Genomic DNA, 25,820 nt, shown 5'->3' with positions numbered 1-25,820 from the left:
TGTTACACGTCAGAAAGGTGGGAAGGCTTTCCATTACAGTCCTTGGGTGAAGCAAAAAGAACCGGGTTCATCTGCTGTTGATCGAGACATCCCAGGTAGACCTGAAGCTTATTTCCCGTTCTCAAGAACAGAGCCAAGACTTTACAGCCTGCCAGATGGATTTGCAGGGAAATCTTTAGGTCAGCTAACCGGTGGGTGAGAAGAGGGGATGGAGAGGGCCAGGGGGTTAAGCGTGTGCATCAGTGCTTCCACCCAAAGCAGCTGCAGCCACGTATTCTTCCCAAGCCTGCCTGTGACAGCTTGGAAAGCCTGAGCCTCAGTGTGACCTCACTAAGGCAACTCTTACACCATTAGCTCACAAAGAGAAGTTATGAGAAAGAAAACACGCACGCACATGCTCACAGATGGAGGGTGGATATAGCCTTTTCCTGAATAAAAAGCGAATTCCGTCAATGGAAAAAACCACACGGGAGGGTGCTGAAAGGAAGACATGGCAAGTAAAGGAATTCTATTCTTGGCGCTGGCACTACTTCACAAGGCGACTTGGCCCTTATTCTGAGAACTTAAAAACTTAATGTCAAGTGATGGGTATGAGCATGGTCTCTGTCTGACCCTCCTCCCCTAAAATGCTGCATCTATGGTCAAAAATTAGTCAGATAGCGATATGCACTGCATACTTGAATGCTGACCGGCTGAGGAAGAGTAACTCGTTTTCCAGCAGCTTGATACATTAGTCACCAACAAAATAAAACAGCCATCAATAGGAAAAACAGCTGCTGTGCTACAGGTGAGGGCAGGATCACCAGCTTAGTGCAGAGGCATCTGTGCTGTCTAGACTGTCAGGGTAACTCAACCATTGCAGGGGTTATGAAGATAATTTGCTGTTCAAAACTATATTGGCTCTGTTATAAACCTGTCAGAACTGTCAAGAGAGGCCTCAGGCAAAATGCTGCATTTTCCTAGGAGGCAGCTGGATTTGGTTTAACCCTCAGCTCTTCCCAGCCATCCTCATGCTCACTGACTTTTGTTCCCATTCTTTTTTTGGAAAGGGACCAGGCCTTCTGTGTTTGCAGAACCTGGGTACAAATTCCAAGATTGCTGAAAACTATAAATAATATGCCCTTAGTTGCCATGTAACAAACTTGTATGAGAATTCACAGCTGTTCTGTTATTGTAATTCAGCCTGTGTTGGAGCCACAAAATTTGGCTGTGCCTCAGTCTCTCCCAGGCATCTAGCCCTCTGTCAGCTCTGGAGCAGCAGTTTAAATGGGATGGCTGAGGCTGTTACTGCTGTTTAGGTAGCTCCCCCCCTTCCAGTGAATTTGGTTGAGACAAAAAAGGTGTCACATCCCTCCATGAATCAGCTAAAGAACAGCTGTGCGTTTTAGCCTTGCTCACCAGAGGGAACTATTTTTGCTACAGGCACAACAAGGTAGGTTAATGGAGCAGCTTAATTTCATGCCACAGCTCATCCAGCTGATTTTGCCATGGGAGGAGGAGGAGGAGGAGGATGCCTCACATGAGCTCATCTGGTGGCAGGCTGGTAAGGGGTGACAATCTCCAGGAGGGGGTTGGTGCAGAGGGGGGTTGTTACAAGAAACTGAGGGGGGGAAATTGCTGCTGGTATAGGTGGGTGTTGAAGGTTATATGGGTCTGCAGGCTGGGCCATATCAGGACCTTCAAGGAAGGTTTTCTTTGGCTCTGACATCCAAGGCAGCTGGCCCATTAGGCAAGTGCTGAGCAAGATTACTGTCATGTGCTTGACAGAGGAGCCTCCTTTATAACTTGGTGAATAAAGAGAGGGGAAGACCCTGCTACAATTCCCTTTTCTCCCCGTCCCTGAAGAGGCTGAGCCCCACACCGTGCAACCCCAGTAGCTCCCACCTCCCTGGACCCAGCACAGAAAATGAACATTGTGCTTGCTAGAAGCTTGGGCTTTTGTAGGTAAAGCCCAGAGCAACAGTGGAGGCGTGTGGCTAAGGGGCTTGTATCCAGCCCCCAAACTAGACCCCCAGCCTACTTTTCCTTTCTGAAAATAACTACCCAACTGCAAGATCTGTGAGAGGCTTCAGTTTTACTAGTGGAAAATTTTGGCAAAACCCTATAAAATAAATGAAGCAATTCCAGCAGAGGCTGGAGCATGCACTGAAATTACTGCCTGGAGCCATAGAGGCTGTGGAGCTAAGGCTACCATGTCAAGCTTACCAGTCACAAATCATGGGAGGAAGCACTTACCCACAGGAGGTGGAGAGAAGAAGGAAGGGTCAAGCACTGTAGCAGACATGAAAGGTTTTATGTTTAATTTTCTGGAAAGATTTTCTTCAAAATATGGTTTTGCCAAGTATCTTGTTTCCCAATTCAAACTGCTGTATTTTTTCCCATCAAATTAATTTCACTTATGCTGGTTTGTCAGGAGGGAAAATCCAAATCTCAACTTATTTTTATATGAGGGAAAAGACGAATTAAAGAAAATGCTGTTGACTATACAGTTACACCTGTGCGACAGCCATAAAAATTTGCAATAGGTATGGAAAACGTGCTCTGGTAACACAGAAAAGCCAAAACAGGGGTTATTCTATGCTAGACATATCTCCTAATTTTAAAATCAGGTGGCACTTTCTGCTAATTCTTAGCATAGGAAGTTTTGTGTTTTGGGTTTTTTTGGATGCATTTCAGTTCCATATAAATGAGATCCACACACTTTTGGTAAGGCTATGATTTATGATCTTCTATTAGTGAATTATATGTTAATTGCAATACTGTGTGAAAAGCTATAATACAGCACCTTATGTCACGTTACAAAAAACAGAGCATGGAGGTGCAGCAGGGAGCACTTTGCCAGCGCATGGAGAAAGTAAATCTGTAATAATTTATAATATTTTTTATGCACAAGATCCAGAGCTGGCCAATGGTAATATGCAGAGTGGATACCCTACATGTATTTTCATCAAAGAGAACAAGAAGTGAGAAACTGAAGAAGGTGAGTAGTTAGAAAAGATGTAATTTATCAAAACGTCTCTCCAAAAGTGCTGTAAATAAGCCAGCAGAGTTCCTGCAGGCTGAGGCTGTGATGCCTTTTTCAGAGCCTTCTCTTCCCATAAAGCCTGTCTTGAAACAGTAGTGGCTTTAGGATTATGGCTTATTACTCACACAGAGCTCAAGAAATGTGTTTGGATTCTCATTTGGAGGAATAAGCCTGTCTTAAAGTTAGTCTTGACTTCCTGCATTTCCTGTCTAACTTGTCTATTGAGTCATTAGGTGATGACCTCATTTGGTAATTCAGGAAAAACTGTGGAAGAAGACTCCAGCAGTAAGCTCCCCTGCTCCTTCCACAACTGTTTCCAAAGCACTCTGTTTATGAAACACACAAAACCTATACACACACACACAAACACTATATGCTGCTGAAACACAGCCTCCAGTGAGGAGGGGAAGAGCCAAAACTACACAGTTTCTAAAACAAAGGGAGAAAAAGGGAAGAAAGTGATACATGGCAATGGAGTGAGGCTCTTGTTATTAGAAGTGCCACAAGACCGTGCTTCAAGGCATCCTTCGACACTTAGCATGAGGTGGGACAGAGGAGAATGAGGACGAATGGCTGAAACACAGTTATAGGAAAAAATCCACCTCAACATGTGCAACAGAAACCACACATCCTGACTGCTTGTTGATAATTATTTTCTTGGTGCAGCAATCCACTGCTTGGTAGCTAAAGCAAATACTTCTTTAATAGGTTATTACTTCTTAGTTCTCCTTGTACTTATACAGAGACACAGAAACTGTGTCCTACTCCATCTTTTCTGTGTAACTGGAGCCAAAGCTTAAAATGCAGTATTAGGGAAGGGTTGAATAGTTTCTTTGAAAGCACTTTGGCAAACTCAAACTCAAACTAGGAAAAGACACAGCACCAAGCCACTAGCCAATTTTGTAGAGTCACAAAAAATAGTTTTGAGAATTACTTACCCAGCAGCAGATCTATCTATGAATCACAGCAGAATTTTACTGAAGTAAGTAAGAAAATACTAAATCAAGGTTTTCTTCAGTATGTTTGCAAACAGAAGAGCAAGAGTACAACATAACTTGTCTATGCATGAGCTGTGAAGCTCAGTAGGTTATTGCTGGTAAACTCTTCAGAGGATGTAACAGTCAAGGTAAGAGGTAAGAGAGTCATGCTGCAGACTGATTCTTTTATGCTGTATGTGTTATCTATCTGTTAAGAAACCTTTGGGCTCTGAGATTAATACAATAAGGAGTACAGATAGCAGTGACAGCACCTATATTCAGGACATTTGAAAAGAAAATCCTTTGGACAGGCCAGTATTTTTCTCTACACATGTATTTTCTGACCCTTCAACTAGGTCCATGAGTACTCTTTGTTGTATTTATGTAGTTATCAAAGTTAGCGTCACACTGAAGTCTGCAACACTACCTTAATCAATAACTGTATGAGATTTTTTTGAGAAATGCTGGATTATTCAAATAATAAAAATAGGTGCTTCAAAGTTATTCTTGGTCTAGTTCTGGGACATTAGAGGAAATAAATGAGATGATTAACAAAAAAACATCTACAGCAGGCCAGAATTCAAGGCTCAGACAGATCTCAGTGCTCAAAATATAAGTGTCTTTCCAGCTAATGAATCTGGCCCTGTTTCTGTTTTACTAATTTTAAACAAGAGAATAGTTGAACAGTGATTCCAAAACTGTAGAAGTGAATTTCAAACAAATCCTGGTGCTTTGTGGGATTTGAAGGGAACATGCTAAATTTAATCAGCCTAAGCATCTTGCGTCATGGTTGCTAGTACACCTGAATACTTATGTCTACCAGTAAAGGAATCAGTGATATAAAAAACATGCTCAGAATCACACTTAATAATACTTTTATTTTTACACATTTTCTTATTTCTGTCATATTCTCAGGAGTGCTTAGCACCAGTTTTGGCTCCAGAATAAATTGCTGAAGATCTCTTTATTTAATTTTGGCTATCAAGTGGGAACTCAGCATTTTATAAAAACCTATTTTTATAAAATACTGGAAGGAGATGTTTTCTTCGTAACTAACTCCTTGATTACTTTGCACCAGAAGTCATGATTGCATTGCAAGAGAACACAAAGGAAATTATACATGTTGGAGGTCTTTCTCCTGACTAAAATTTTAATCATCTTCTTGACGTCATGGAACTTTACAAAGGTTTAATCAATGTCAGCTCCTGCCTTTTTCTTCTTAACCCTGTTTGCTTCACATCTGGGTTTAATCTCTGGTTAAACAAATCAGAATTTATGGAGCTTACCACACGAATTGAGAAGCTTCTTCTCTTATCTCCTTGTCTGCATATGAAGTATTTGCTAATAGAGTTGGTGCTCATCTATTACCCTTATTCCCTATGCCCTCTAAACAAATAAAGACATAAATCCAAAGGCAAAAAATTTCCATGTAATAGCTAGTCCTGTGTATCTTGTGGGTTTTGGAATAAGAAACATCAAAAAAAAAAAAAACCAAAACGTTGGCCAGTTTTTTTCAGGAAGAGTGAAGAGGGCTCTCATGACTGCCTGAGCATTGTTCAAGAGGGATAAATGCAGAATACTCCGTTTGAACAGCAATAATCAGCTGCACAAATACAGGACAGAAAACAAGTGGCTGGTGGCATTTCTTCTTACAGGAATCTATGAGATATACTGAATCACAAGCTAAACATGAGTCAACACTATCATGCTGTTGTGAAAAAAGCAAACACCACATTGGGGTTTCTAAACAGGAGCAGAGCTTGCAAGATGTGTGAAACAAGCCGTCTGCCGTACTCAACAATGGTAGGGCTTCAGCTGCAGTAGTGTGTGTAGTTCATGCACTGCACTCCAAGAAGAATATGAACTAGATGAGAATTCAGAGAGTAATGACGATGAGCAAAGGTTTAGACTGTGTCCTATGACAAAAGATGCAAGAATTGAGGCGGTTTAGCCTCAAGAAAAAAAGGCTGGAAAAGGGACATGATATCCCTGACATACAAAAGGCTCTTTGAAAAGGAGAGGGAAGAATCTTTGCTTGTTTACATTGGCTATTATGAGAGGTAATGGGCTTAAATTACAGCAAGAAAACACTAGGAAAGCTTCCTAATGAAAAAGATGATAAAATGCTGTGATAACTTGCCTGGAAAGTTCTGGAGTGTCCATCTCTGGAAGATGAGCCTAAATTAACCCTGCCATGAGGCAAGGGGAAGATTTCTGGAGGCCCTTTCCCAGTCCTTGTTTCCTTTGGTTCTATGTTTTCTATTAAAACATCGTTGTTCCTTAGACATGGAAACATCTTCCTTGGTAGTGAAAGTTCTTAGATTATACTGCTGAACCACACACACTTGTGTAATCACAGTGAAGGTGATGCAAATCTGTGGAGGGCATATGGGATCTTCTTATATTCTTCTTTTCTCTGAAGAAAAAGATAAGCCCAATAGATCACTGTAACATAGGGTGAGATGTGTTCCAGGAAAGCTTCCCGAATACTGACAGTCGTCACCACGCTGGGACTTCAACACTGGGGTGCGCTAGCCCCACTGCTTCTCCCGTCCTGTCTCTGTGCTCAGCTTCCTATATTTTTCATTTGCAACAGTGCCTCAATCAAGTTTACCACTCAAATACTTCTACATGTGTGCATGAGTGGAGCAAAATTTGTGAGGGGTGCCTGAGAAAAGGTTTGTGACACCATATGCTCAACTCCTACTGTCATGTCCAGCCCTTCTATGCCAAACCGACAAACCGTCTTTAAAACAGAATATTAATGCCAATGTGCCACAGATTACTTAAGTATTAGACAGGGGCTTTCTAGACCCTGCCCACCACTTCATAATGTGCTTCATCTGAAATATGGAGCCTCTCTATTTGGATTCTTGAATTATTCAGAAAGAAACACAACAACACAACTGTTATCAGATTAACTATGGCTGAGATGTACCAGACTAGTTAATATTTTACAGAGCAACAAACGGAATGAATTCATGAGCAGTGCAGATTATCTAAATGGTTTCCAGCAGCTCTATCAAAAACTAAACCTTTTCCACAGTCACCCCAGACCTCCACAACTCTCTCTCTGGCTTCTGGTTTGGTATCTGCCTAGTTCCTCAACTATATTATATATCATAACATTTTTTCCCCACTTTTCTATTTCTAAGAGGAATTTCATCCTCTGTTACTTGCTATAAAGTAGAGACACTGTGGGTTAAGTTTTATTGCCATGTGTGTTTGCCTGCGTGTGCATCTAATGCCTAAAATCTCTTTACAATCACTAGGCTGAAAACACGCAGGTTAACTGAAACCAGGTTTTCTTCACATGTCGCTACTTACCACACACAAAAGATGTACAGGCTACCTTACTTTCATGCAGTTACTTTTATAGGTCTGCTTTCAAAAAGTTTATACGGATGCAAATGTGTGGGTGTGGTTTCAAAACAGCATGAGGTGGTTTAAATCCATGCTGCTGCTGGCAGTGTTAATGCCTGAAACTAACCTGACAGACCCCAGGTCAACTATCCAGCTGATCTCCCAGGAGGTCAGCAGAGCCCCTACAACTGGGGAAACATCTCTGATCACTTGGCCACACATGCAAGTGAATCCTATGATTAAGGCAAGTTTTATAACTTTGTTGAAGAAGGAAGTTATGCTCTGACTTTCCAAGAGTCAAATGGCAACTACGATTGCTGGACCATGAAAGAGGCATTGTTGGTATCACTTAAGACACTTGGAAACTCAAAAAGGACTAACCAAAAGCTAATATTCTGACAGTATTTTGAAAGAGTAAATGAATTAACAAAGGTAAACACACACCTTCCAACCTGACATCAGTAATGGTAGGACATACCAAGAACTTGATTAACGGAGCTTAAAAGGAGATTAATATTGATGCTAACGCATTTGCTGAAAATATATCTTGTCTATCAGAGCGTTTAATAAGACTACCATTCAGGATTAAACAGGTATTGTTATTAACATGTTAAAGCTTCCACTTAATCTGTCAGATGTCTGCCTTGGTTACACAGCATTTTGACTATAGGAGCTAGAAAAATGCACTAGCTTATAAGCAGATCTCAAAAAAGCTCTTGAAAATTGGGAAATCATCACCAAGGAATTGTACTTCTAATTCAGTTCTGTATAGCCATGTGTCTAGGCCTGTGCTATTTTTAGCACAGCATTTTAACCAACAATCTAGAAGAAAAACATCCATCTTCCCCACCATAAATTTATCACTGAGAAAGCCTGCAGATTTCTCAAGGAACAGTGATAAAAAGTGAAGGGCAGGTCACTGGTACTTGGTGATGTGAAGGTGAGAACATACAGTGGTAACATAACAGCCACGTATAAAGCCTGACTAGAGCTATAATTACAGGAGATGATCCTGGGCCTTGTCTTGTAGAAGAACATGAGAATAATTGTATTATGTTAGCCACCGTGTGTGGCCAGTCATCAAAAAAGGTTAATACAATCCTTGGACATGTGTACAGGGAAAAGAATTTTCATCTGACTTCTGCACCTGGCACTGGAATGGCTGCTTTTATGTTCAGCTTAGTGCATACAGTTCAGGATTATGTTGCAGCTTGGAGGAAGTTCAAAGAATTGCCAAGAAAATGAGTCAAGTATTGGAGGGTGGGGGTGGAGAGAGAGAGGTATATTCCAAGAACTCAGCTTATATATCTTACTTAGGACACGGATAATAGATAACTAAACTACTCTTTTTAAATCCTTCATAATTTAGGCAGGAATTGTTGATAAAGGGTTCTTCAGTCCAGTAGATAAATGTATGACAAAGTCTGATAGGTAGTTATTGGAACTAAATGAAGCAAGACTATACACAAAGATATTTTTTTGTTTGGTGAAGGTAACGCATGCAGGATTTCTTGAAGGTGAAGGTAATGAATTCAGAAACAGAACAAGAATTTGTTAAATGCAACAGTGGATTTTCTCTCTCCAGGAGTTTTCAAATCAAGATTGGATGGTTTTTGAAAAGTGATCTTTAGTTCAACCCCTTAGTGTCAATGAAATCTTCACAGCTGTTCTATGGTAAGATAACTTGACCTACTTGAAATCTAGCAAGAAGAAAATGGAAGAAAGAGATGGAAGAAAGGAGAAAAAAAAGGAAGAATGAAAAGAAATACAGAGTTTTATTGCATAAAGACCTTGTTTTGATAAAGGTCTCTCTATCTACTACAGTTTTGATGGTATCTTCCGTTCCCTTTCTTGAGCCAACATGCAACATTGTTATACACGTCAAAGAGCAGAAAGAGTTCAAGCACACAGCTAGCTGCATTAGATGGGCTCACCACCTGTGCCCTGCTGGTATAATCTGAGGTGTGATTTGGCATTCTCTTCCAGTCATGGCTCCAGAGGGAGACTATCACTCTCCTACTGCCCAGATACACTCACGTCTGAAAGCTGAGAGGAAACAAAGAATGTTTTGCCTTCACGTATTAGAATGACCTTGGGATCATCCGGAACTGGACATACATCATTTAACATTTCGATTTTCTCATGCCAGCTGCAGAGACTGAGGCTGGCCTGGCATGTGAAAATACATGGGTTGGACAGACAAATTGAAGGGAGAAGTTCTATGTCATTCCTACTTAACAGCCTGCGGCTACTCAAATATGAAAGATGGTACAAGTGTTGATTTCATACAAAGAGCAAAACATGTTCATTTTGTGTAAGACTATTTCTCTTTCAGACAAACCCAGCAAATATAAGCTGTCCAGGGGAAAATGTAGTCTTTTTCCATTCATGACAATCCTGTTTATCACCTTTTAAACACACAAGTCCACACACAGCCACAGCCATATGCTCTGCTCCTTTTCTCTGACAGCTTCAGTGTGGCAGTTTTGCAGCTGTGTTGCATGAACTCCTCACAAGCCACAGAACTATTAGCTGAAATACAGAAGCATTAACATCCTTTCACGGAAGGAAGATTAGGGAAGGAATTAAAAGACAGGTACCATGCTTTGATGCTCATGATGCAAGACTATCTCTTGCATCCCTAGAAAAGACCACCCAACTAGTCTGGTTGTCTCACAGACACTAACATTTAGAAGGCACACAAAACTGAATAATGGTCAAGATGAAAATTGTCCCTACAAGTGGAACCAGAAAAAAAGAAAGAAAACCTCCTGAAACAGCTATTCCCTTGAAGTTCTGGTCCATCACTCTCAGATATAAATTCTCTTCAACTACAACTGTAATTCTTCACATGTTCACCTTAACATGTGTTTTGTTCCTATCCACAGATTTCTCTTTATAATATTCTTGCTACTTTCAAACACATATCCTCCCTGATGGCACTGGATTCACCAAAGTGTAGTGAGGCGCACAGAATCTTGTTGTAGCTAGAGTGGAACAAACACAAATCTCACTGCTCTGACTTCCAAGCTAAGTCCCAGTAATGAATCAGCAGAATACCCCCTGCCCCTCTGAGTCCTGAAGCTGATCTGCTGTCATCCCCCCCAGCTCCTCCCTTCCAGCTTTCCTCTTTTCTGAATCTTCCAGATAACTCCCAGCAGCTGTCTCTGCCTGCCTACACATGGAAACTTTGCCCTACGTAGAAAGCAAAACGTTTAATGGAGCCATGGTAGAAAAGACAACTCAGTTTTAACCTAAAAGTAGCAGACGCTTTGTAGCCCTGTATTTTTGAACTACTCTGTAAGCTCAAAGAGTCTTGGAGATTAAAGTTTGCTTTGGTTTGCCCTCTATGAGACATCAAATCTCACTATACTGTATTAGCGACAGCTGCTATTCCTGGCCTTATTCCACTCTCAAAATGTTTTCTGTCTTGAACCATATGTTTCACATATAGTTATTTAAAGAGTTTCACTAGCTAAGCCTGTTGAGATGAATCATCCCTCCTGCAAAGGTGTCGTGGGATATGCAGCAGAGTAATAAGAACATTAACTTGGTTACATAGCATAAATAAAATCATACATGTCAGTTGTGCATTGCTGTGATAGAAAAAGTGATGCAAATTAAAAGAAATCCTAACTGATGTGGAATAAGCTTTCCCAGCCCGGATTACCTAAGAGGCAGGGAAGATGTATCTTTAAACTACAATAGAATTAGGCTGGGTTTGTGCATATTAATTGCAGAGGCAGTGTCAAACACATCTCTGGATTTAACTGCTGATGTCTACAAGATTCTGAACTATTGTTTCTCTTCCTGCTCCAATAATGCCAATTTTGCTGGCTTAGGGGGAAATAACCATAAAAACTTTATCTTAATCCCTCATTCAAGATGGCTTTTCCTGAAGATCTCTTATTCAATTTAACTGTTACCTACAAAGGATTTTAGAACATCTCCAGTGCAGTTTATAGTAAAGAAGCTTTTATGCATGCTTGTCCTTTGGCAGTATGAACTGATATGTATGAATAGATTTCTATTTTCTTCATGTCTACCTTTTATTCTTGCTCTCACCACATCTTACTTACTATGAAAGATGTAAACTTTATGCCAGAGCAGAACTCCAGCTTCTCTTCCAACATAAGCATCCAAATCAGCTGACAAGAGCATCATGCTCCTCCTCACACCTAGGTCTGTCCCAGGCAATCTGGAATGCCTTCCTTCAAGGGGCTACTGCATGTTCAGCCACAGTGGAAGGACTTCCCTACATCAACTCCAAGATGGTCTCTGGGCTGGTGGCAAAAGCACTTTCAACAAAGGTGGCAGATGTGTATCCTGATCTTTTTTTGTGGGCTCTGATTACTGATATAGCATATATGATAGGTATCCATCTCCACTTCTAACTGTGAAACTTTGAAAGAGAGATCATAAGCGATCTTCATGCAGAACTTGGGATGTATGACAGGTCCTCCCATTTCCTGGTAAGGTGCTCTCCAGCTCTAGGTGCTTTTTTCTCTGAATTTCTGAGAACGTGGTTATGCAGTTACTTCAGTTCACTATAAATCTACAATGCTCCATGAAGGGGCAATCCTACCCACCTTTGCACCCTTGGACATTGCTGCTTCTTTGTAAGAACACTCACTCTTTTTGCTTCCTCAATACTAGTTTTCAGACAAATAACGTTCTTTGGCCTGATTCAAAGGATTGCTGTGTACACACTAGAAGCAGGACACAGAAAGCAGCAGGGAAAAGGCAGTGGCTTACTGGAGAGGAGGAGAAAAGACAAGGCAAATCTTTTCTGGCAGCAGTGCAGACATCTGCTTGATTAAAGTAACCCCATAACAATGGCCTAGGATGCCTTCTTATGCAGTCTAGGAAGTTTAGAACAAAGGCTAACCTAGCATTCTGGATTAATAAGGCTGGATTTAAAGTCTGGTCAAGCTAAGGCAAAAGGTCGTTTTCTAGAACTCTCCTTCATATGTTGTGAGTGCTAGACAACATCACTAGATTGCATTGGTTTGATCCTTTACCTGCCTCTTTATCCAAGAAATGTCACCTTTCCTAGACATTTTTGGAATGCCCAGCTTTAATGCAATGTATTCAAAGAAAGACAGCTTGTGAATTTCAAACACGGAACAATTACAAATAATGTTTTGTTTGAAAAAATACAGTCACTAAGGAAAAAAAGAAAAGAAGATATATTTCTGACTGAAAACAAATCTGCCAGACTTAACCATTTTTCAGCAAAATGAGTCCACTTTCAGCAGGCCACTTGCACACAAACAAAAAAGACATACGTACACACCCCACAATCTGTCATTCTTACCATGCTTTTCAGGGGTTGTTTTACCTCATAGTAGCTGCAACAGATGCTTTGTGAGCCAGAATCTCTGGTCCATTCAAGCCAGGTTCTAGGCAAGCCTGGTGGGTAGAGCCAGGGTAGGTTTGAACGACACTCAAAGTCCCCAGGTGCTGCAACTGCTCAGGATACAGGCCAGCCCCTTGATTAAAGAACAGCTGGCTGATGCCTGGTTTCCCACAGTCCTGAAGTCCAAACATTAAATCTGCCCTGAAAAAAAACCAACAGAAAGTGTGTTCTTTCAGAAGAGTTCTATGATAAGTAATGGATTCTCCTGCAGCACAACTGGAATAGACCTCTCAATGCACAATGCCACATCTATTTTTGGAAAATCACAGATGGAGCCAATTGAGTGATCTCACTGGCTAGTAATTTCTTTGAAATACTTTATCACATACATGAAAATACACTGCATTACATCACTTCAGAAGTCATCTTTGTTTTCTTTTTAATTAAGTTATAGTATTTTCCTTGATGTTTAAACTTCAGTATGTGTGACTTCAGTGGCATCATAGAAACCATTGGAAATAACTTTTTGTACCTACATACTCATGTAGTTGCCCAGCACTGCAGAAGATAATTATATATATGCAATATTTAGAGATTGACCGACAGGTATTTAGGAATTATAGAAGATGCCTAAGGCTATTTCAACCTCTTCATCTCCAACACACATACAAACATACACACATTCACATCTGAAATCAATATCACATATGGGAGACTGAAGCCTTCCAAACTGAAATTAGTGGCATTTAAATAAGAAACCCACAAAACCAAATCAAGAATTAATGCTGATTGCTAGAGCGTGCCAGCATTTCACAACAGATATAAATGTGGTATGTTTAACATTTTTGTGCTCATTCTCCTGCAGGGGCAGCTGAGGAATGTTCAGACGATCTCAACCACAGCCATATTAGGATAGCATTAGGTACACGTCTCAATTGCAGAAGCAGTTTTATAAGTTATACTCCAGACAATGGAGGCGTAGACATATAACTCACTGGGCTGATGCATTCTTGTGTGTCGTCCATTCATTTAGTATTGTACAGAATAAACATGCATCTTTGGTCTCCTGCTGAAATGCAACTGTTTTCCAAGAATATTGTTTTATCACCCAAAGCTAGAGGCAAGCAGAACTTTCAGGGCCAGGAGAGAGGGGTAAAGAGATGAATGTTTGTTCCTGGAGTTAGGGCTGGGGTGAGTTCTAACTGGTTGGACATCCTTCCTGCTGGCTTTCACACATCTCTGTTATTCTATCCCCCTGTTTAGCTTTTCTGCTGCTGAACCTAAAATACATCAAGAGAGACAGTGATGTTCCTAGACCTCCTAAAAGATGAGTAATGGTAAGTTTATAGTCATCCTTACAAACTGAATTTTTGGGGTTTATGTGTTTATACCATTCCTTTCTGACCATCTGTGACCCATTGGAAAGTAATTTTCAAGGTGCTTTCAGATGATTTCAGGAATGCTGTCTCTTTGTTACAATGCAGGATTGGGATTCAAGGTACCCAAGTGCTATTTTTGACTCTGACACTGGTTAACAAGAGAGCAGCAGCTAATCCTTTCAGCCCCAATCTTACAATCGTTTTATGCTTGTTTTTAAATGAGGATGAAGACAGTACTGCTGACCTCTGTTGCTTTGAGATCTGCTGCTGAAAACTATAACAGCTAGAATTGAACTGACTGCAACTCAGAAGTTACTTCCATTACAATTGTATGTGTCACAGTTACCATATTCTGTCAAGCTGGTAAATACTCCAGAAAACTTGCATCCTTAAGGAGATATGAAGGTATGGCATAATACAACACATTAGGCAAAATACGATCGTGGTGCGGTAACTTCATCTACCTGCCATGTCTGAAGGCTTCTAGTAACACCCTGAGTAGGCAAGTCCAGCTCATTCATCTTTTCTGACTAAATGGATTTGTGACTGACTGGTAAGTGGTCTCTTCCTAGATACCAGGTCTCTAGAAGCACAAAGTAAATGTGAGTAACACAAATACTATGAACTCATCAGCACACAGGAAGTATAAAGTTCCAAATTTCAGCTCAGAAGGATATAAGTTTAAAATGCCCTTTAATCTTTATGTACTTTTAATGTGCATATCTAATCATAATCTCCCTGATTGCTTATAGCTTGTGTACAGCTACAGTAGGTACTCTTCAGTGGATTTGTTATTTAGATCTCTAGAAAGGAGTAGGAATGGATCAGAAAGATAGGGCTGAAAACTCAACTTCAAAGTATTCAAAATTATTTAAAGATGATTGATATAAAAAGGAAAAATCAATTTCCTCATAAACATAGAAAGAATAACTGATTTGAAATTCTCTAAAACCACATTACAATTCTGGAAATATTAATAGAGCAGGGATAGGAAGAGGCCCAGACCTTACAAAGAATTAACAACTATGACTGTGAGCAAAACTAATGCTTCTATTCAGTGGCCCACACAAAGACAATATGCAATGAAAAATTGGGATTGAGCCATTACCACCCTGCAAGATTTTCTTGCTGGTCTGAAGAGTGAAATGAAAACCTGAATGAAAATAGAATGCTGCTACTTATAATGTTGATGCTAAATATGCTGAGCTTCAACTCAGTTGCATTCAGCAACTAGCATCCTATGATCCCAAGTGGGCATGACCTACCGCAAATATTTGTTTAATATAAAATCTTGAGGAGATCCTAGAATTCATTGCTAAGTTTTCAGAACAGACCTAGAAGTTACAACTAACATACAGAGTTTACTTGCGCTTCACATCTTTGCCAGATAGTGGCATTTAATTTTTAAACTGAAAATGAAATTTCGCCAGAAAACTTTACCAAGTCCTTAATCAATCTATTCAAGGAAAGTTACTTTTAGCAATAACACTGAATCTCCCCTGCTGCAGCACTTTCATTACTTCTTTTCCAATCTATAGTTTCTATTTTCTTCTTTGCAGAAACATTGCTCGTGGTTATGGGCTGACATCCCATCTTCCCTTAGCCTTCTCTTTAGACTAAACAATGCCAATTCCTTCCACCCTACCTCATGCTCCCTTCTAGACTGTTGCTCATTCTTTTTAGCCCTTTCTGGATTGTCTCCAGTACATCTACGTTTTTCTTAAAGTATGGTGCCCAAAACAGTACTCCTTGACACTCACCAGTGTCATGGAGAGCACAATTACTTTACACACCTTGCATAGAATATTTGTACTCCAGGATCACTGTTTTGTTTCAGTTTGGTAATACTTGGTTAGTACAGGGAGCTTCTTTATTTATTAAACTGAAAAGGTGTATTTGGAGACAATCTTTCTTTGTGAAAGCTGGGTTTCAGGTATAGTGTTGTGATCAGGGTCTTAAGGCCAGAAAGTTGTAAAAATTTGTTTTACTTTGTTACAGGGCACACTAGAAAACCAGGAGTTAGCTCTGATTTACTGTAAAAAATGGTCCCTATTTACATGGTTTTCAGAGATGTATGGCAACTGTCCTATTTTGTGCTTTAGTAAAATAGCAACAAATACTACCTAGCTTTCTAGACACACACAGGTAGGGAGTTGAGAAGAGCTTTGCCTATGAGTATCAGGGATATGCACACTATTACAAAGTATAAAGCCTTGTTACCTTTATGTACCTTTGAGCTGAAACACCGTTTCATTAAAGTTAATTGCATTAGAGTTAACTCAGATTTCACCATTAGCAGTAAGGCTTTCTAGGTAGCAATTTGTTGTTTACAAGTCTAAAAAAATAGTCTTAGTTAACACTCTGTAGACACTAATGTGTAGATGTGTATCCTAATAATTTTTTAATAACCGATAACCCCCCCATTACTTCATTGTGTTTCCTTAAATTGCATAATAATTAACAAAGAATTTGGTACAAATCTTATTGGGACTTGCTACCAAAATGTGAGGGTTAATCCCTGGTCTGAGAGAAGGTAGGAAGGATGTAGAATAGCACTGAAAATGCTCCAATTGTAGATAACTTACTCCTTATTCTTCCACAGTTTTCTTGCATGGTATGAGCGAGTGACTTAACTATCATACATCTCCTTTTTTTTCATGAGCTAGTTGAGAGAAACATTCTTATATTCCTTCCAAAGTAAACTTTTTTTTTTGTTTATTGTTGGACAGAAATTTGTCCAACAATAAAGACCAAGCAACTCTGTTGGTTATCTTCATGTTAAAGTAGATTATAGCCACTTTGGTTTCAAGAATTCATTAAATTCAGGGTTGCAGTAACATTAAAATCCTATGTTCTGTCAGTATTTTTAAACCAAATTTCAATTAACTTTAAAGAAAAAAAAAAAAAAAAGTAAAAGCACACCCACTGGCAGTGCTTAGCTGAATCAATAAAAAGCACATATAAATACCACCATATCTGTACCAGTGTGAGTTTTGCATACTCAGTTTCTATTGTTAAAATATGGTTTAAAACACAAAGCTTTTAAAGCTTTGGGTAACAGATAAGTTATGGTAGTCAAAGTTTTAAGACAAGTACAGATAATTTATCTTTTTTAGTGATTTGGCTGCCATTCTGGTATTTCCTCAGCAGAAATAACATGTAAGGCTTCCCTTTGTTGCCCTAGCCCTCCATTTTAAATTTATTCCTATATTAAACCACCAAAATTTGTTTTGCTTCTTATCTGCTTTTTAAGCCAGCAGTGACAAGTGGAAAGAAGGAATTTTGTGAAATTTCTGGAAAAATTAAAACAGTCTGCAGTAGCAATTTTCCAGAAATGAAGGATTGTTTGGCATGTCTTCAATGCAGTCCACAGAAGATTTTTGTAATTTCCTAGGGTATAGATTATTATTCTAATCTTATTTACCCAGCCTTGAAGTTCGTTCACTAATGTAATTGTATCCAAAGCAAAAACACTGCCTATTGAACTCTACAGCTATTAATTTCTGTTTTCATTCACTCTTTTCTTTCAAGTTGTAGACTTGCTTAGTAGTGCTGGTCCAAAATTGGAATAATAATTTCAGATATACTTATTCTAGCTTTCCTCTGTTATAGAAAAAGAATAAAATTTGTCTGCAGTCCCACATTTATTTTCCCGTGCAGAGACATACAGCTATAATAAACACTAAGAGACTCCCAGACCAGATGCCAGAGAAAGTTCCATTGTACTCAAGACTCGCTGCCTTCTGTGAATCAACATAGGGGTTTAAGAACACCAGTCCAACACACCGAATTTGTTTCATGTTTGCCCAGGACCAAGTGTAATAGGTCTTTGACCTCTGGATAATATTTGAGGAACAGCAATAAATACTGTTAACTCTTCTGTATTAAATATTACATACAACATTTCAAGAACAGAAAAGTTAACAATGAAAGGTTTTATTCTCATCTATTTCCTTATTTGTATTTCATATACTTCAGACTTGCATAGTCGAATACCACAGAACCAGAAGCAATCACTGGAAGTCACTCAGGATGTGTCATAGATACAGGACTGTATCTGCTAACAATTTCTGAGGATCCACAAGCTTTCTCAGCATCCTCCAAACATCTCTTTATGTCACCTAACGCAAATTGTTCTCGATGTAGCTTAAAAACATTGCTTTTCATTTTATGCCAACCGACATAAGTAATAGTTTATTTCCTACGTTGTTGCTATCCTTTATGCACCTGAATAGGATGAGGGATAAGGGGCCTTAGTCCCCAGACATGGCTGGACACACAGGGTTGCCATTAAGCTGGCCTCCTCTGTCCCTACAAATCCATTTGCAGGTATGGTTTCTTTTTTTTAAGTCCACATTAAAGCTTCAATGACACAGCCAAACCAGAAAAAGCCAAAACCCCCAAATCTGGGTGTTTTATTTTTTTCTTTCTTCATTTAACTGCCACCATTTTGTTACATAACACACACATGAAATTTTGTGTGCTATAATGTGCATTCAGTAATGCAGCATCAGCAAATTCAGACCAAAGTTGTGAATAAACCAGGGTATACCATAGCTTAGCTCTGGTCACGCCTTGATTTGCATGCTGTACCTCTCAGCCAGAGTGATTGCACCCTCCCTCTCCCCAACCCTAAGCACAAGTTTTTAAACACTAGTTTGCCTGTGTCACTAATTATCTCTTGAATACAGATTTGTGTAATTCCAGTTCCATATGGTTTAAATCTCTTCCTAGAAGACAGCTGATTGTGGCGGAGCACATGTTAGGGGTCACACCCTAGAAGCCTGCCTAGGCATGCAGCACTGACAGGACAATTGCAATGATCCCAAACTTAAGTGTTTGTTAATCTAGGGTCACAATTTCCTGTGCCATTCAAGCAGCAGTACCTGCCTGAAAACATATTCAGTCTCCTGGCCACCCACCTTCCCCATGGAAGAAAGTTCACACATGCTCTATTCCATTCAAATTCTTTTCTCATCCTGATGTTGCTTTGCACTAATTTTATAGGGATGGAAAAAGGCAGAGACTGCAGCTCATTTATGCTGGAACACAAAATAAGGAGACTACTTGAACGTTAGAATGGCTAAGTTGAATTAGCAATCAACTCTAACACAATGCACTCTGAAACACAATTTTCTCAGAATACAATTAACTGTATTTTGAACCTGAAGCAGCTTAGACCTAGCGCCAAAAGGTCTGACAAACAGAAACCCTGGTTGTTCCATTTATAGCTTTGTATCATTTAACCCTTAATGCCTTTGACAAGGATGTTCCTTGGCTATAACAGCATATTTACAAAAGAGGATTAGAGTTTGGGGGTGGGGAAGTGGCAAGTCAAGCCACAAGAAAACATTGGGCTGCTGTGAAAAAGTAATGTGGTTTTAGGCAAATTGAGACCATCTGTCATAAAGTACACAAAGTGGGACTAAACCTCAAGAAACTCATTGTAACAAGCATTAGATAACGTGAGGAGGTTGGGAGTGCTGTAAAGGTCTGACAATATTTGTGATGAACCCTATTCATTCACAGGGGAAAAATTAGCTTCAGATCCACAGACATCTGGCTTTCTAAAATTAAAGGTAGAAACTTTCAATTTTCCACGGAAGAGTCTCTTCACAATGGTGCTGTTCATTGCTTTCTTTCACTTATTTCCCATCTATCTCATCCTTGACTACATAAGAGCAGTGCAGAAGAAAACAAGTCATGACATCATTGCAGGGAATCCATGGTTTGATCCACTAAAGTTACCCATGGCCTTTCCCTTCCTGTATCTTGAGAGAATTTTAAAAAGTCAGAGGAAGACCTATGGAGTGGCTGCAGGGTAAGGTGGCCTGGTCAGAAAAACTGAAGATGAGTCCGTTTTACTGAAGGAGCCAGACCCATGTCACCATCTGCCATCTTATGGTTTGAGAATATAAAACATTTCCTAAAATACATCTCTCTTTTTAATGTGGTCATTGTGCAGGGACTGGGGGTGAGGAGATGGTAAAAGACTTGAATTGTGCTTTGCCCCTCAACACACCCTGGTGACAGCAGCTCTGATGGTCCCTGAAAGATAGATTAGATTGAAAAAATCTTTTTTTCTAACCATACCCTGGTTTTATCTGTTACTATACTGAAATTAATGCATATATTACTTAGTTGCAATATACACTAGTGGATGTAAATGCACTTAAATGCAGTCGAAGAATCCATGTACCTGGAATGTTCTCCTACTGACACTTTGGAAAGACTGAAAGTGTCCTCTGCAATTTACATTCCAGTTGAATATAAGCTCTCTCTTTCTATGTTAAAAACTGAGGTTGCAATTGTCTCACCAAGACCAAGTTCTGCTCTCGGATCTGTCAGAAGCCTGTCAAAGTGGTAACAGAGAAGACAGAGTTCAGCTCCCTGTGAGCACACATCTTCCAGTGGTAAGTTATGGGTGATATCATTCCAGGACTCTGGCACTGGCAAACTCTGCATGCCAGACACAGGAAACCAAGAAAAATAAGACAAACCACAGAAGCCTCCAAAATTGTATCATTTTTATAGTTTAGTGAGAAGATGGATGTTCTCACTGTGACTGACCTCCAAGAACTAGATTTTTTTAAGCCAATACAAATATTAGCTTATTTTTTTAACTCTCTGAACATTCATATAACATGAAGGACAGGACAATCCAGCTTAGTTTTGATCAGCTTTTTAAGACCATTATCCAGCCTTTACTTTACTTAGCAACTCCAGATCAGGAGAACAGTTTTGAAAGAAAAATTATACCAATTACCTTGTAAAAAAAAAATAATTCAATGTTTTCTTAGACTTAGCAACCATAATCTCAGAAGTCAGTTTTCTATAGTTTCTCTAGAAATTATTTATAGATAAATACTTAGGTTATTTAGTTCTAGCTAAAAAGTTTTTTAAAATGTTCATTGTAATTCCAATGAACATTGGAGGTCATCATATTTGCTAATAAAAAAAGTTTTAATATACTAAAGTTAGCATTAACTAATTTTTAAATGCTCTTGATTGGAGAAAAAATTGAAAGATTAACTAAAATTAGTATCTAGTTTAGCCAAATTACCTAATTGTTGAAAAAGTGATGATAATGATATAAACGTGGCTGCTAATTGATCTCAAAACATCCCCATTTGCACACATTAACTGTATGCCTTAACTGAACTATTATCTGCTGAAAACATTTGCCAACTTTTCTACTTACAATTATTTCTATTTGTGTCACATTTATGGTTTCTGTGACAGACATTTTTCCCAGTTTGGTCAAATTCCAAGCAAGAGAATAATGAACAAGACATCTACAGTCTGGATTTTCAGTAACATTACCTTCTGTATAAAATTGAGTATTATTTTTAGCCAGTGTTACTAGCCTCTATATAGCAACAACTGTTTCAGGACTTCCAGGTATGACAACAATGCCAATTAAGCAAATTAAGAAGCCAGTACTGCATTCTTGATTCTCAGAATCTTCCCACATGAAGGCACTACAACTCTATACATAGCAAGTTTATACATGTTGACAGAGTTCCCTCTTTGCCTGATGAGTATAAATACAAGTGTGATATAATTTTTTGTAGTCAAGGAAAATATTTAACAATCACTAACAAAATGATTATTACACAATAAATATATGTGTAATCTGCAATTGAATTAATTGTAGGGAATCAATACTAGAAGATGCTGAGCCTCCCTAAGGTGCCAGTTCTTAGCTTTCCGAGCAGCAGTATTCCACAGCCCTCATTTTGAGCACTCGCACGCAGAAGCGAACAGGAGGATTGTTAATCCAAGTACAATAGAGCAGAATCTCCCTGTCTACCACTCAGCTTTGCACCAGCATTTTACTAGCTATATAGGAAATACTGTCATTAATATAAACAAGCATTTAAGCAAGTCCTTAACTACCGTAAAAATACAATGGTACCAAAACTTTTTTCTTTTTAAGAAAAGAGGAATTATTTCACTACAACTGGGCTCTCAGCTCCTTAGCTAATGAGAAGGAAAGCCAAAAGAGAAGTGAATCATCCTTGTCCTGAGATTTGTGGTGAACCACAACAGGACCTCCTGAAATGGGGGCCCCTCCATTAAATGACCACAGTGAGTTGCCTTGTGTGTTCCACTGTATCCTATACAAATTTAGATGTATTAATTCTCTTCATATACTTTAACATAACTCACAGCAGCATATAATCATGCCACTAAATGTATAGTTCTTAAATTTTCTTTGCATTAGTGTTGAACTGGTATTCTCCCAGTTGCATGACTGTATTTTAGTACATTGCATATGTATTTATCCTAATTCTTGCAGCTTCTCTTTGAGATAGATACATCAGAGGTATCATGAGGACAATTTAGATTCTGGGGTTTTTGCATCCCTTCAACTCAACCGCTTGTAGTATACACAAGGATAACTCACCTACCAGAATAACACTTCATCGCACTTCAAAACTGGGTCACTTTTGGATAACAGATTTAGAATCCATTTTATAGAGAGTTACAAACAAGTAACCAAGTAATCAGGCTAGTATTTGGAATATGCATCAAATCCTTTGTTTCCATCTCTAGATGCAAACACTCTTCAAATCTCTGCAGAATTATCCTTAGGGAGTAGGACTGGAACATTTATTTTCTAATTACACAAACTGCAAAACAAAGCATGGGAAATTAAGAAGCTTGCCCAAGATTACTTCAGTGACAGCAGCAAAGCAGGAATTTCAATGGAATTCTCAGACACGCAAGCAACTTAAATGTGCTGGTATACAAAATTGTTCCAATTTATCCAGCTTGAAGAGAAGCAGTAAACATCTGGAGTAAACATTTGAAAAAAATGCCCTAGCCAATGCTATTCTTGATAACTTGGTTAACTAACCATGAAATACTGTTAGGATGCAATTTATTTTCTGTTTACTGCTTGCAATCCTTTCACTTTAGAGTATAAGAAAAAAAAAAAAAAAAAAGCTTTTGAATGTCTCCTTTTCTAAAACCAAGATTAAACAAGTGTTTTCAAATACAGGGAGCAGGAAGGGTAATCATTTCTTAAAAAATACTACCATAATGCTGTGACAGTTACCTGCAAGCACTGCGGGAATTAAAGATATACCATCTAGACTTTTAAGTTTCTAAGTATCAATCTTATTAGCCTTAAGTTTAAAAGCTCTATTAAACAAAATAATGTATCACATGCATTTTCAAGTGCAATGGAACTGTTTTCCTCCCATCTGGCCAAATTTTAAAATTGTTTGGGGTGCTAATTGGTAAGAAAGAAAGGATATTTTTAATGTTTGAAAACGTTGTTTAAAAGTGAGAAAGTAGGAAATTTCTTTGCTGTTGAAGCCCAAAAATTTAGTGGTCTGTGTAAAATTGATCGGTTAGCCTCATTCATAAGCAGCTCTGAATTGGCATAAATAGGTTTACCGTAGGAACAAGGGGCAAGCCGCACAGTTGTTACTTGTTGTTACTATCAAATAAGGAATTTATTTTAAAGAAACAAATACCAACCAATGGAAGCAACCAAAAAACCTCCCTGAAATATCTTAAGATGTAAGCCATGTTTCTTCCCCTTGCTGCTACAGAGGTAATGACACCTTCTGGCAATGCGGTGGCCAGACAAGAGCTTCTGATCCACTTCCAGCTGCAAAGAACTGCCAAAAAAAAATATTAATTTAGCTTCAAAGTGGTAAACTCTACTATATTTCTGGAAGCTTTCTCACTCAGAGTTTAATACTGAGTTCTGCCAAATACTAACAGAAATCGTTAATGATGAAAGATAATAATCATTTCTGAGAAATCAATAAATTAAATCCAATTAGTATCAGCTTAGAATAATTACATTTAGTCACTTCCTTTATCTGTCAGCTACCTCATTTTAGAAAAACAAATCAATCATGTTGAACTGGCATCCTTTAATACAGCAGACAAAAATAACACAAGCCAACAGACGAAAGACAAGCTAGATTTAAACTAAAAAGTAAATTCATCTTTTGAGTACTTATGCTATTACAAGTGTTGCAATAATTTCTCCTTCACTGCAAATACTTAAACTTGATGCTTTCTAAAAACCAAACTCTGGTGCTGTCCGAGATACTGGCCTTGAAACAAGCTAAACAAAACCCTAATTTCCTGTTTGACACAGGCTGTAGAGTCGTTCATATTAACTTCAGTTGTTTTTAAAGTAATGCAAAGAATAAAACTTCTAATCTTCCTAGATTCAATCTTATTGATCTAAGGGTACATTGACTGTGCCTCAAATATTTAAACCACCTTGCTCCAGGTCACATGGACTTTTCTAACACTGAACAGTTACTTTGAAGCCATTAAAGAATCCTTCCCAAAACAGGACCTCACACAGGTACATGCCATGTTCCAAATCCGGAATTTTACATCTGTTAAAAGTAAGATTTTGCCTGGAACAGAAGAGTCTGGGGAGAATGAGAGCTATTGGAACAGAAACTATAATGCTTCACACAAGGCAAAGCTCCCTGACAAGCATTTTTATCCTACTGACCTAATGTTTCCTAGAGTCTCCTGTATGAGGGAAGAAAATCTGTAGTCCCGCTTTCCACAGAGAAGAACTGGAGATCAACAGTACTCTCAGATGGTGCATTTCAGGATGCATAAGCTGAACTCTGCAATGAAAGCAAGGAAGGAGGTCCTACTCCAAACGGGGCAGTAACTCATTTCATTCACTGCAGAACATTATTCTTCAGCCTAATGTGAAGGTGAAATTTTAGTTTTAAGTAGTAAGTGATCATAGATGAACAAAAAGTCATAGCAGAAGTAATTTAGATGCAGCATATACATAAAGCATCAGATGTTAAACAGACGGAATGGTCTATTTCACTGTATTACATAAGCTATGCAGAGCACAGTAGAGGTGTCCCAATTTGTTTCTTAAAGAAACCGTACCTCAATTTAACTTGTGTTCTTGTAAAATCTGACAAAATTCACTCCATGCCTATGTCTGCAGAATGCATATTCTGAAGAGGATGTAAACAGCTTTAAATACATGCCTTAAGCATGGAAATCCTGTCTCTACTAGACTATTCTTTAATGGAAAAGACTGTTTATAGAATTTGTAATATTAAGAAAAATACCTACTTGATACCTCTCCTGCCATAGTACCAGAGGAACCCTCCCTATACTTATGACTTTGCTGTGCAAACATGTCAGGAGAGGTAACCCTTTCTAAAGTCCATCTTTCATTCAAAGCAAATATTGCCACATCAGCCTAAAAGAATTCTCTTAAACCTCTGAGTACTTCTGAAAAGCTACTTTTCTACCCCAGCTTGAAGGCTAGAAGTTACATATCTGTATTTTTATAGATGTTTAAATGTGCATTTCTACAGCATAGTTACCTCCTGCTGAAAGTATTCTCCACCTCTTCCAAATTCCAACACTCCCTCAGTCCTGTTCCCTAGAATAGTTGTTTTGTTATTAACTCTCCCTGCTGTTTTTCCTTTTTATGCACAGTTTTGTCATACCATTTTTCTTCACCTTTTCTCTGTCACCTTTAAGTTTTCATCATCCAGCACAACTTTTTCTGCATAATTCATTCTATTTCTGGCACAGTGCAGACACTTGGTCTCTGTAAAGTCATAGCCTGTCTTTTATTCCCTGTCCACTGTTGTAGGTATTCAAAGGACTGCCATATGGGCTATCCTGCAGATATGAAAACTGGTGTGACTTACCAGATACCACCAAAAATAGTAGATAAAGGCCTTATC

At 38.8% G+C, this 25,820-nt stretch overlaps 1 protein-coding gene across 6 annotated transcripts in view; it reads right to left on the bottom strand.

The window, feature by feature from the left end:
- The window catches only part of EXO1 (exonuclease 1), a 70,064-nt gene that overhangs the window by 21,866 nt on the left and 22,378 nt on the right, over nucleotides 1–25,820 (bottom strand). For 3 of the 6 annotated variants that reach the window (XM_080389743.1, XM_080389738.1, XM_080389742.1), the window contains one exon: nucleotides 12,707–23,738. The gene's annotated coding sequence lies outside the window, so the exon portion shown is untranslated. The remainder of the gene's footprint in view (nucleotides 1–12,706; nucleotides 23,739–25,820) is intronic. The other 3 variants (XM_080389739.1, XM_080389740.1, XM_080389741.1) reach the window with 3 other exon arrangements.

Source organism: Falco punctatus (assembly GCF_963210335.1).
Source record: "Falco punctatus genome assembly, chromosome: 5".
NCBI lineage: Eukaryota > Metazoa > Chordata > Aves > Falconiformes > Falconidae > Falco > Falco punctatus.
The sequence above is the reverse complement of the archived record's forward strand: the minus strand, read 5'-3'. Positions and strand labels throughout refer to the sequence as shown.